The sequence below is a fragment of the Rhinolophus ferrumequinum genome, chromosome 28 (genome assembly GCF_004115265.2).
Source record: "Rhinolophus ferrumequinum isolate MPI-CBG mRhiFer1 chromosome 28, mRhiFer1_v1.p, whole genome shotgun sequence".
In the NCBI taxonomy this organism is placed as follows: domain Eukaryota; kingdom Metazoa; phylum Chordata; class Mammalia; order Chiroptera; family Rhinolophidae; genus Rhinolophus; species Rhinolophus ferrumequinum.
The window spans coordinates 2,769,733-2,781,266 of record NC_046311.1 but is presented as its reverse complement, the minus strand read 5'-3'; the positions used below and the strand labels follow the sequence as shown (position 1 = coordinate 2,781,266).

At 42.3% G+C, this 11,534-nt stretch overlaps 1 long non-coding RNA gene across 3 annotated transcripts in view; it reads right to left on the bottom strand.

Annotated features, from left to right (window-relative positions):
- Positions 1–2,075: 2,075 nt before the first annotated feature.
- LOC117018883 (uncharacterized) overlaps positions 2,076–11,534 on the bottom strand; it is an 18,743-nt gene continuing 9,284 nt past the window's right edge. The window contains exons 3-7 of one of the 3 annotated variants that reach the window (XR_004422348.1): positions 9,860–10,835; positions 7,715–8,046; positions 6,960–7,126; positions 5,540–5,735; positions 2,076–2,842 (exon numbers count right to left, since the gene is read on the bottom strand). This is a non-coding gene — a long non-coding RNA (uncharacterized LOC117018883). The remainder of the gene's footprint in view (positions 2,843–5,539; positions 5,736–6,959; positions 7,127–7,714; positions 8,047–9,859; positions 10,836–11,534) is intronic. The other 2 variants (XR_004422349.1, XR_004422350.1) reach the window with 2 other exon arrangements.

Genomic DNA, 11,534 nt, shown 5'->3' with positions numbered 1-11,534 from the left:
CCCGCCCCGCCCCGCCCCGCCCCGCCCGGAACTGTCGGCGCGTCCCCGCCGGCCGGGACGCGGGAGCGCGCGCAGCGCCGATCGGGCTTGAGGGGACCGAGTACCCAGCGGTGGCCGGGCCGTAAGGGCACACCGAGCACGTCTCAGCGCCTTGCTCCCGGAGGTGGAGCTTCTGCGGGCCGTGTGCGGCCCGGCTCCAGGCGCCGCCACCGATCTGGGGCGCTTGCTGCTCCTGGCCCTTCCTTCCCTCGGGCCCCGCGTCATCAGCTCCAGTGCCCCGCGTGTACCTAGGACAGGTCCCTAGACTGTCCCTCTAAGAGTTTCTCACCTGGAAGTGGAGGGGTCCGGAGGACACGGCCAAGGGAGCCTGTGGGAGGGGAGGCAGGAGTCCTCACAGCCCCAAGTCACCACTCAGAAGCTGTTGCTCCCGCCTGCATCCACCCGATGACTGTAACCAAGCGCCTTCCCTGTCCTCTTCCTCTTCCTTCCTCTTTTCTGTCTCTCTTTTTGAATATCCATGTGGACTCATGGATTCTTTTTTCTTAATGTGTTATATAATCCTTTACCAAATGCTAACCATATTTTAAATCTCAAAGAAACCTTAAATGTATCAAACAAAAAATAGTACAGGCCACTTTATCTAGCATAATCAGCTAGATCTAACAGACGTACTCAGTGCATTCTTCTCAAGTACACATGGGACATTTTCCAGGATAGACCATATGTTAGGACACAAATTAAGTCTCAACAGATTTTAAAAGATAGATATCATGTGAAGTATCTTCTCTGACCACAACCAGATGAAGTCAGAAATCAGTAACAAAAGGAAAACTGGAAAATTCACAAAATTGTGGTAATTGAACAACACATTTTTAAACAACCAGTGGATCAAAGAAGAAATCATGAGAGGAATTAGAAAATACTTAGAGACTAATGAAAATGAAAACACAGCAAACCTAACCTTATGGGAAGCAGTGCTAAGGCAGAAGTTTACAGCTACAGATGCTCACATTAAAAACCATGAAAGAACTTAACTTTACAACTTAAGGAACTAGAAAAAAGAATAAACTGAACCCAAGCTAGCAGAAGTGAGGAAGTAATAAATATTACAGCACTGATAAATGAAACAGAGAACGGAAAAACAATACAGAAAAATAAGGGAAGTAAAAGGTGGTTCTTTGAAAAGATCAACAAAATTGATAAAACTTTAGTTAGATGGACTAAGAAAAAAGAAGACTCAAATTACTAAAATCAGAAATGAGAGTGGGGACGTTACCACCTATGCTACAAAAATAAAAGGATTATAAGAGTACTATGAATAATTGTATGCCAAAAAATTGGATAACCTGGATGAAACGGACAAATTCCTAGAAATACAAAACAGTATAACTAAAACACAAGTCAGTAGAAGATGTCCAAATTGAAACACAGGGAGAAAAAAAGGACAGAAAATACAGAAAAGAATTTATCTCAATCCCATGAGACAAAATTAAAAGGACTAGTATATGTATAATAGAGGACTAGAAGGAGAACAGAGAATGAGGCAGAACAGTATGTGAAGAAATACTGACTAGAAATTTCCCAGAGCAAGGGACCCAAGAAAACCAGGTGGAGCCGCATAACTTTTTTGGACCTAGCCTCACAAGTCACGCAAGGTTAGATCCACTGCATTCTACTGGATACAAATGAGTCACTAAGACCAGCCCAGATTCAAAGGCGGGGGTCGGGGGATTATAGTCCCCACTTCTTCTACTTCTTGATGGAGTAGTGTCAAAGAATTTGTGAATATGTTTTACAACCACCACACTACCACGGTGAAACCTACCCATATCCCATGACCCAGTCAGTCTACTCCTAGGTACATATCCAACAGAAACTAGTACTTACACTTGCCAAAGCAAAGCGCATGAACATGTATAACAGCTTTATCTATAATAAATGGCCAAATAATTATCAATAGTGGTAGAATGGATAAACGATGGTGTATTCATACAATGGATGAAAAAGAACCAACTGTAATACTGCAACATGAATTAATTTCATAAACATGTTGAGCAAAAGAAGCCAGACACGAAGAATACATCATGATTCCATTTATATGAAACTTCACAATAGGCAAACCTAAGATGCAGTGCTAGAGGAAGAATAGTGGTTATCTTTTGGGGGGTTGTTGACTAAGACAGGGTACAAGGGAACCTTCTGGGGAACAGAAATGTTCTATATCGAAAACTGGTGGTAGTTATAGTTCTGATTATTCATTACTGTGTAACAAACCAGCCCAAAACTTAGTGGCTTAAAACAACAATCTTTTGTTTTTCTCAAGAATCTGCAACTTGGGCAGGGCTTGGCAGGGAAAGCTCCATGCAGTCATCTGGGGTGGCCTGACTGAGGACTAGAGGACCCACTTCCAAGAAGGCAATTGGGGCTGGCTGTGGGCTGGGAGCTTAGTTGGGGTTGAGGGCCCAGGACCTTGGTTTCTCTCCACGTGGGCCTCTCTGTGGGACTGGGCTTCCTCACAGCATGGTGGCTCCAAGGGCAAGTGGCCTGCGAGAGAGCCAAGAAGAGGCCCTATCTCTTCGTACGACGCAACCTTGACGGTCACACAGCATATTACCTCCACACTTCATTGCTGAGGTGATACAAAGGCCTGCCAGGTTCAAAAGGAGGGGACACAGACTCTATTCTTGATGGCGGAGTGGCCAGTCACCTTGTGAGAAAGCCACATGGGATTGGAGAGGTTGTCGTCATCTTCAGAAAGTGCAATCAGCTGTAGGTGTTTACACATGTACACATTTTTCAGCTTTATACTGAGACTGGTGTTCTTTACTATATGAAGTTATACCTCAAAAGAAAAGTAAATCAGATGTCAAAAACTTATACAATATATAGAGATAAATGTATAAAGTAGACTGACTTGTCCTTCTTTCCTGCACAACAACTCTGCAGGGGTCACCACCATTATCTGTTTGATATGTATACTTTTAAACTTTTCCTGTATACTTAAGAACATTATCTATCTATCTATCTATCTATCTATCTATCTATCTATCTATCTGAACAAATATACCCCTAAACACAATTTAAAAAAAATAAAAATGGTATCATACTACACACATTTTTCTGAAACTTTCTTCTTTTTATTTAATACATTGTGGAAATCCTTCCATGCTAAGCAGTTTGGGAGTGGAATGCCTTCAAATGTTCAAAGAATAGACGCTAAATAAACTATTGAGAGCTGAGATGATGAACTTCCAAATTCACATCATGAAGTTAACTTAACTCTGATACCAAAACTCAACCAAGAGAGATTACAGAAAGGAAAGTATCAGTCAATCAATCATATGACAGAGCTATAAAGATCTTTTGAAGAACGTTTATTGATTTGAGAAAGTATCAAATCAACTGAGTAAAACAGCAGGCTACAGAACAAGATGTATAGCATACCATTTTGTCCTATGGGCTCTGAGTACACCATTTTGTTTTAAATGTCTGATATATATACCTATATATATCATATATGTATGAAATATATATATACAAATACATATTATACATAATATATAGAAATATATACATAAAACATAATATATATTTTACTATATTATGTATTATATGTAATATATATAAAATATATATAACATTTTATATATATAAAATATTATAATATATAATATATATATAAGATGTTACGTATATATTATATATATGACTAAAAGTCTACAACCACTATTATTACTAACAGTATATTTAGGGTGATAGGATTGTGAGTGACTCTTCCCACTTTAAATTCCTTTTCTTATTTGAGGGTAAGAAAGGTTTTTTTCTTGTTTGTTTTTTTCACAATAAATATATTGTGAGATTTGACTACATACAGTTTTTGAATTAGCTAACCAGTAAGCTATAACAAGGACACCAGTATGTCTATGCCATCAGGCGCAGTTTATTTCTTTGACTTCCTACGTGCAAGGCACTAGGGGTGAGATTACAAAGATGACAACAACACATTACTTGCCCCAAAGAGAGAGGGAAACCCATTACGACCTGTTCAGCTAGAAATAAAACTTCTTTTTGGATTAAAAAAAAAATGCAGCAGCAAAGGGCAATTTGCAATACCCTAGACTAAATTCAGCTTACTTATGGAGCTCTTCTTTCTTTGCTTGTCATTGCTTTCTGGAATTCCGCCTAGGAAAGTAGTGTATGTCACCATGTGTGCTAGTTTATAATTAGAACAAATGTGAGGACTTATAAGAAACAGAGCTATTGGCAAAAAAACATTTAGTTAAACTCTAGAAAAAGCAGTCAGGAGAAAGAAGGAGGAAGAAATCTATTCTGGAAATTAATTTAATGACAAAGAAAGATAAGACATTTAAAAAATATAAAGGGCAATTACTATGTGCTTAGGATTTTTATACTTCAGGAGTGCGTGAAAATGTAGCTGCTATTGGATCCCTCTATTTGACAGGATGAGTATTGTAGGTATAAATAGAAACTAAGGTCAAGAAGCTAAAGGCAGAAAAAGACTCACCTGCCCAGAAGACACTGTAAGTATGTGAAATAATACCCTCTCCTCATTAGGCTGCAGTTCTGCCCGTGACCCAAGCTTGAGCTCCAGTGAAGAAGGGAGGGGGGTAAAAGTCCAAAGGAACCAAGATTTAACCAGTCCAAGCCTTCACCAAACTTCGCTATGGTGTCACTAACACACAGCAATCTTTAAGACCTCTGAGACTGTAGGGTACTTTTCTCCCCACACTTGACTTGTTTCCAACTGAGCATTAATACCCTTCAGAAAGATGTGGTTGACCTAAGCCCTGAAAACCAACATCTCCTGCTTCCTTCTTTAGCATCAAGAGTTTCTGGGAAGCTTTTCCTAGCAGCAGGGCTCCAGGAATTTAAAAAAAAAAAAAAAAGCAGGTAGAGGGTCACCCCTAGTTTCAAGAAGTTGGAAAACTGCTAGTTAAGAGTACTAGTTAAGAGCAAGGACTTTTGCAATCAGTCTACCTGGTTTTGAGTCACAGCCTGGCCACTTACTTTTTTCATGACCTTGGATAATTTTCTTAACCATGCTGTGCCCCAGTTTCCTTTTTATAACATTGACACAATCTACCTCAGAAGGTTAAATGAAGATTCAATGAATACACGTTAGAATAGTCCTTGATGTAGATTAAATGCTCAATAAATACCAGCAGTTATGCAAAGAATTGAACCAACTGAAATATTCCCTTGCCATTCTACATTACTATTTTCCTAAAGTCTACCCTGCAGACTTGTTAATTTGACTTTCCTTTGGATTATATAATAGACGGTGTCACATTTTCAAATTTACATTTCTATAATTACTGTGGAGGCTAAATAGTTTTCAAATTTTTGTCACAGTTGTGATTTTTTTCCCTTCTTAATATATTTTAACTGTTCAGTTGTATTTTTATCATTAGCTGTCTCACCTAGTATTTTGATGCAATCGAGCATAAGATAAATAACTATAATTAGTCCAGTTTATACCACATTATCAAGGCTGTTGTCGTGTTTATAAAAATCTTACCAGGGTTCCAAGGACAATAAAGAGCTGGAATTATCTGTCTCACGTGATCTGAATCTTTGAAATAAGCCATGGAGAGCGAGCACAGTTGCCGTGAAATAAATATGACCTTCCACGAAAAAGCATGTCATGGCCAGAAACGAAGTTCAAAGCAGTAGGCTGCGTTTCAGAGTCCACATCACTTGAATATGCTGCCTCTCTGGTTACAGGGAAATAAATATAGACCAGGCTGATTATGTGTACACATTTCATTTAATTCTGCCCATCTCTGCTCATTTCCCAACAAGAGAAACTAGATCAACCCAGTTATAAGTAGGTCTCTTTCTCTTCTCCCAGCCACCTCAGAAATTTCCCTTCTTTTCCAGGCTAATTTTTCCACCTTTGCTCTTGAGTTCACCCCCTTACTGTCTTAGTGGACGACCTCTCTCTTTTCTTTCTGGTGATTCCAACCTCTCCATTTCTACTGGCACCTTTTCTTGGTACCCACAAGCATATAATTATTTCCCCTAACTGAAAAAATGGCCTCAATGCTGTGCCAGCCCCCAAGTGTCTCTCTTTCTTCTTCCTTCCTGTCACAGGGTCTTATTCTTCTTATCTCCCGCCAGTCTTCAGGCAACAATGTCTGGCTTGCCACCACTGCACTAGACACCTCCACAGCTGCTGGCTGGTGATCTCCTAACTGCCAAATACAAAGAACCTCTTTTTGTCATTTTATTTGACCTCGTTGGGCATGATAAGTGACCACTCACTCTGGCACTCTCTTTGCCTGGGTTTTGTGATGCAGTTTTGTAATTTTTCGCCCCTCTCTGTCCTTTGCTTTTCAGTTTCCTATGTGACATGTCCTGGTCTGTAGTCACCCTTCAGCACAGATGATATTCCTCATGGTTCCATTCTTGGCTTGCTTCTTTTTTACCCCTTCATACTCACTCTCTGCATGATCTCATTTACTCCTATGATTTTAACTAATGCTGGGGGTCCCCAAATCCGCATGTCCAGCTCTCATCATTCTTCTTAGCATAATTCTTGTTTTGGAGATGCAAACGTCTACTGGATCTGCAGAAGTCTCCTACTGGAGTCCCACAAACACACCAAACTGAGCTGACCACATCTCATTCCCAGAAACTCCTTCAACTCCTTAGGAAGGAAACGGCTACCTTAAAACACACACACCACAACCACCACCACCACCACCACCACTACCCTGCTCCTTGTCTCCCTTGGGAAGAATTTTGGTCTCAGGTTTAAATTTCCTCTGTCCTTTCTCCATCACTGCTTTCTATTTTTCAGTTAACCCCTGCTGCATAACAAACCACCTCAAACTTTAAAACATCAAAAGTGTGTCATTTTTCACGCTGCTGCGGGTTGACCAGGCCGTTCTTTTACTTAATGTGGTGATGTTGGGATGGCTGGGAGGTCAACTAACCTTTTTGCACGGTGGTGTTGGCAACATTCCGACAATATGGAATCGGTACGCTTTGATCAGAGCTGGTTCCTGGCTGGGATGTCAGGTCAGCTGTCAGCCAGGGGCCTTGGCTCTCCTCCATGTTGGCCTCTCCACATGGCTGCTTGGGCCTCCTTACAGCATGGTGGCTGGGTGACAAGAAAAATCCTCAACAGACAAACTCTATTGTGCAAGCTCTTATAAGCCTCCATTTACATCAATGTAAAGCCAGCCAGCCACATGCCAAGTCCAGGGTCAGTGTGGTGGGGACTACAAAAGGACACGGCTACGGGCAGTGTGGTTCAGGGGCCCACCAAAGTGACAGCTACCACATCTTCTATGTATCCTTCACATCTCGTCTACCGAGAGTATCCTTTCCTGTTTCAAGCAGTGTACCGTCTTTCATTTTCTTAAAAACAATGTATTCATTGGCCAGGTAATTATGTGAACGACGCCCCGGAACGACGCCCGTGTGAACTCATGAATCAGAGGTTGACAAGGCATCTACAGAGGGGAAGTGTCACGGAAGCCCTAGGTCTCCCCTCCAGTCAGGTCTGTCTAACCTAAACCCTAACACACAAGATCTTGTTACACTTCAGGAGCCGTCTGTCTGAACACAGAAGCAACCTTGGGTTTGAATTTAGTCCTTCTCCCAGTGCTGAGCCTTTTCATGCAAGAATGTCAAATCCGCCTCCACTTCTTTGCCTATCGCACCATAATTTTCTGGCCTGACTTACCCACGTAAAATATTTCTTCTCTGTTACCAGCCACTTTGATTTCCAACTGGCTCTTGCCCCATCTGTATGAAAACATTATGCTATGAAATAATATTCATAGAGCATATCAATGAGGAGTATTTTATCAATAAGCTCTGATTGGCAGATGGATCCAAGCTGGCATGCTAGAGGAACCGATCGGTGTGCTCCATGCTCCACGGGGAAGGTCCATGAGCTGAAGTACAGTCTCCGCGGGACACAGTTCAGTGATCACTGGGGAGGTCTGCCCTGGGCTTGGATTGCTGGTGATAGTACGCTTGCCGGGACGCTTGCCGGGAAGGTATTTTCCACTCCTGCCCCCAGATATTGAAACATTTATCTCAGAACCAAGCTAAACCTTCAGAGACTTGCTCATTTGTGTGCAATTCTTTTGGCTCCTTGAGTGTACTCGTGCCTGTTGGCAATATGCCAGTCACCTGCATTGAGGCTGTACCGAGAGGCAGCTGCTCAGAATTCGATTCTATATTTGTTGTAGGAATGCTGCTGCGGACATACTATACACCATAGTGTCCTCGTGCTCCCTTTGAGAGGAGTCATGGGAGAACATTTCTGAGCAACTGAGCTGTTTTTATCTTATGGACACTGTGAACATTATAACTGATTGTGTTCCCTTTCTTGCTTTGGTTGCTAGGAAACCCAGAACAATGGCGCAGACCTCCTGCAGCAATTGCACAAGACCTTTTGACAAACATGTTACATTCTAACCCTTCATTTTATTTTCTTATCATTTTCCTGCAGACTTCCTTCCTTTCTTTTCCCTTTTTTTTTTTTTAACCCCACCTTCCTTTCTTCCTCTCTCCTTTTTCTCTTTAGTTAACATCCATCGGACACCTGCTCTATGTCCGGCACTGTGTTAAGTGCCGGGCATAGAGCCATTGTCACCCACAAATACCCATGTTAATAACTGTAGCCCTAGTCAGGGCACTCAGGGTTACAGAAGAGAACCCGAGTGTTGAACGTAACTTAGTGTTTATAGTAGCTTAGTTTCTCTGAGTATACTGGTCACTCTGGGATCCCCTCTCCAGACAGGCTCCTATTCATCTACCCACTAAGGCACACCATTCTTGCCCTGGTCACTCTGAGGTCATTTGTTCTGTCCCTATACACCCCGTAGATCAATCAGTTTGATTGTCCCTTGCTCATTCATCTAGAGCAGGGGCATCCAAACTTTTTTCAACGTTTTTCACCAAGGGCCATATGTGGTAAAATACACAAACAGCCGGGCCACTCACTCGAGGTGAAGTACGTATTGCCTCACCTGGTTTATTTAAGTAAACTAAATATATTTTTGGAATTTGCTGCAGGCCAATTAACAATGGATTGAGGGCCGCAGTTGGCCCGCGGGCCACAGTGTGGACACCCCTGATCTAAAGTGTTTGGCCTTTCCCAAGAACACAAACACAATTTTTTGTCAGAAGGATTAGAGTGGGAAGTAGGCATGTGAAGAGGAGAAGAGAGCGAGAGCCGTGGGGCTGGGAGCTAAAGAGTAAGGCGGGGGCTGACCCCCACTTTACTATTCCAGACGAGTGTTCCTGTGTGCTACTACCCTAAGTCCCTGGCCGGCAACGCTCTTTCTTAGTCCCTACTTCCTAGTGACAAGTTCCCTGAAGTTTTGCTTTCACTTCCTCTTCATGGCAGAAACAGGCATGGGGAACGAGCCCTTCTATTTAATTCCTTATAAGTCAATTATTTTTAATCTACACAACAAAAAACTGCGTCTTTCTCTTCAGGGAATGAGCAGTGTGCAGACCTCCATGTTTCTATTTTTGCTTCCAGGAAGCTTAGAATCAAATTTCACGGCTATGATATTAGCCTTCATGGCTGGCAAGATTGATGTTCCTAAAAAATTAAAAACCAAAAATCATACAACTTTATTGCCTACATGCCTTCTATTTTAAGTCACATCCAACCCTTTTGCAAGCACATGGGAACTTCATAATTATTGATCTGCATGGAGCAGAATTCCAGAGAGACCTCAGTCTCCTGAGCAATGAGTCAACTGGTCCAATCTGTAGTGTAAGATGCCCAGCGTGGTGCTTTGCTGCTTTTCGGCTGTGGCATCGTGGGTGCAGTGACTTATAGTCAGAAACCTGAATTCAAACTCACCCTCTGTTCTTCTTAACCCTTTGATCTTGGGCAAGTCGTCTCACCTCTTTGGGTCCCAGTTTCTTCTGCCATAAATGGCTCTATATTCTTCAGAGAGCTGTTGTGAGGTTTAAAGGAGATAATGTCAGTGGGATTACTTTATAATTTACACAATACCATAGTGCGAAATGGGGTTATGTTCAGCGGGTTGGTGACCTCCTGGAAAACTGGGAGGGTTCCTGTCCAGCAGTCTTCTCAACAACAAGCATTCTGACCACTCCTGCTTTCAGCATCAAGGGGAATTGTCGGCAACAAAATCACATCATCTCCAATGTATGTATCACTGTGCCCCAAAGGTTTGCCATGGCCCTTGGTCCATACTGAATTCAGTTCCTTGACCTTAAGCCACATCTCCAGGCTGATGACCCCAAAATTTGTTACCTGTAGCCTCTTCTGGTGCCAAAAACTAGCACCCCCAATTTCCTATGGGACAGCTCCTCCTGGGAGCCCCCCCGCCCCAGGTGGGTACTAGAAACCCAGTATGTCCAAAACCAAACTCGTCTTTAGCCCTCTCTTCCCAACTTTCTCCTCGTCCAGTAACTCCCCAGATCATCCTCTCTGCCCTCTCCTCTTCCCTCGTTACCATCCCTTTGGTTCAGGTCCTCATTATCTCTTGCTGGGACAACTGTCATAGCCTAATTGGTTGTCCTGCCTCCTATCTCTCCTGTATGTAAACCATGGTCCACACCAGCTGCCAGGTAAAACTTTGAAGATGCTCCTCTGATCAGCTCAGCCTCTCCTCCTGCTCCAAAATCATAAATGCTCTCTGCACTTGACATTCTCTGAGATGGAGCTCCTGATCCTCTCTCCATCTTCACTTCCCGCCAGCTCCTCTCATGCAGGATATCCCAGTACTTCCAACTACAGTAAATGACTTGAAGTTCCTCTAATTTCACAGCTGTAATATTAGCCTTCATGGCTTGCAGGATTGATGTTCCTAAAAAACCAAAAATCAAACAACTGCATCAAGTGACATGCTGTCTCACACATTCCTGCCTTTCACATGTGCTGTCCCCATTGCGTGGAAAGCCCCCAGCTATTCCCCGTCTGCTTGGCCAGCTTCTACTGGTTCTTCATGCGTGGCCTAAAGCCTCGCCTCACCTCAGAGGCTTTTCTTGACCCCTCCAGACAGAACTGGTGCTTCCTATAGCAATTTGTACGTACATCTTTTATTGTCTCATATAATAATTGTTTACATGTCTTTTTCTCACACTAGATGGTGGTCTTCTTGGGCGAGATGTGTTTGTAATTAATCTTTGTGTGGCCACTTCTTAAAACAATGCTGGAAACATGGTAGACTCTCTGAGGATGCTTGAATAAATCTATGAGTGATTTCATTAGTATGCCCATTCTTCCAGTAGCAGAGAGCACAACTGAAGCCAGGTCAATGTAATAGGAGGAGAAAGAGCTGTGACGTCCAGTACACACAGCACTGGCCACATGTGGCTACGGAGCACTTGAAATGTGACTAGTCTGAAAAGATATACACTGTAAGTGTAAAATACACCTACGACTTTAAAGACCTACTATAAAAATAAAAGAATGTAAAGTATCTCATTAATATCTTTGACATTGATGACCTGTTGAAACGGTCATTTTTTGGATACTGGGTTAAATAAAATATATTATTAAAATT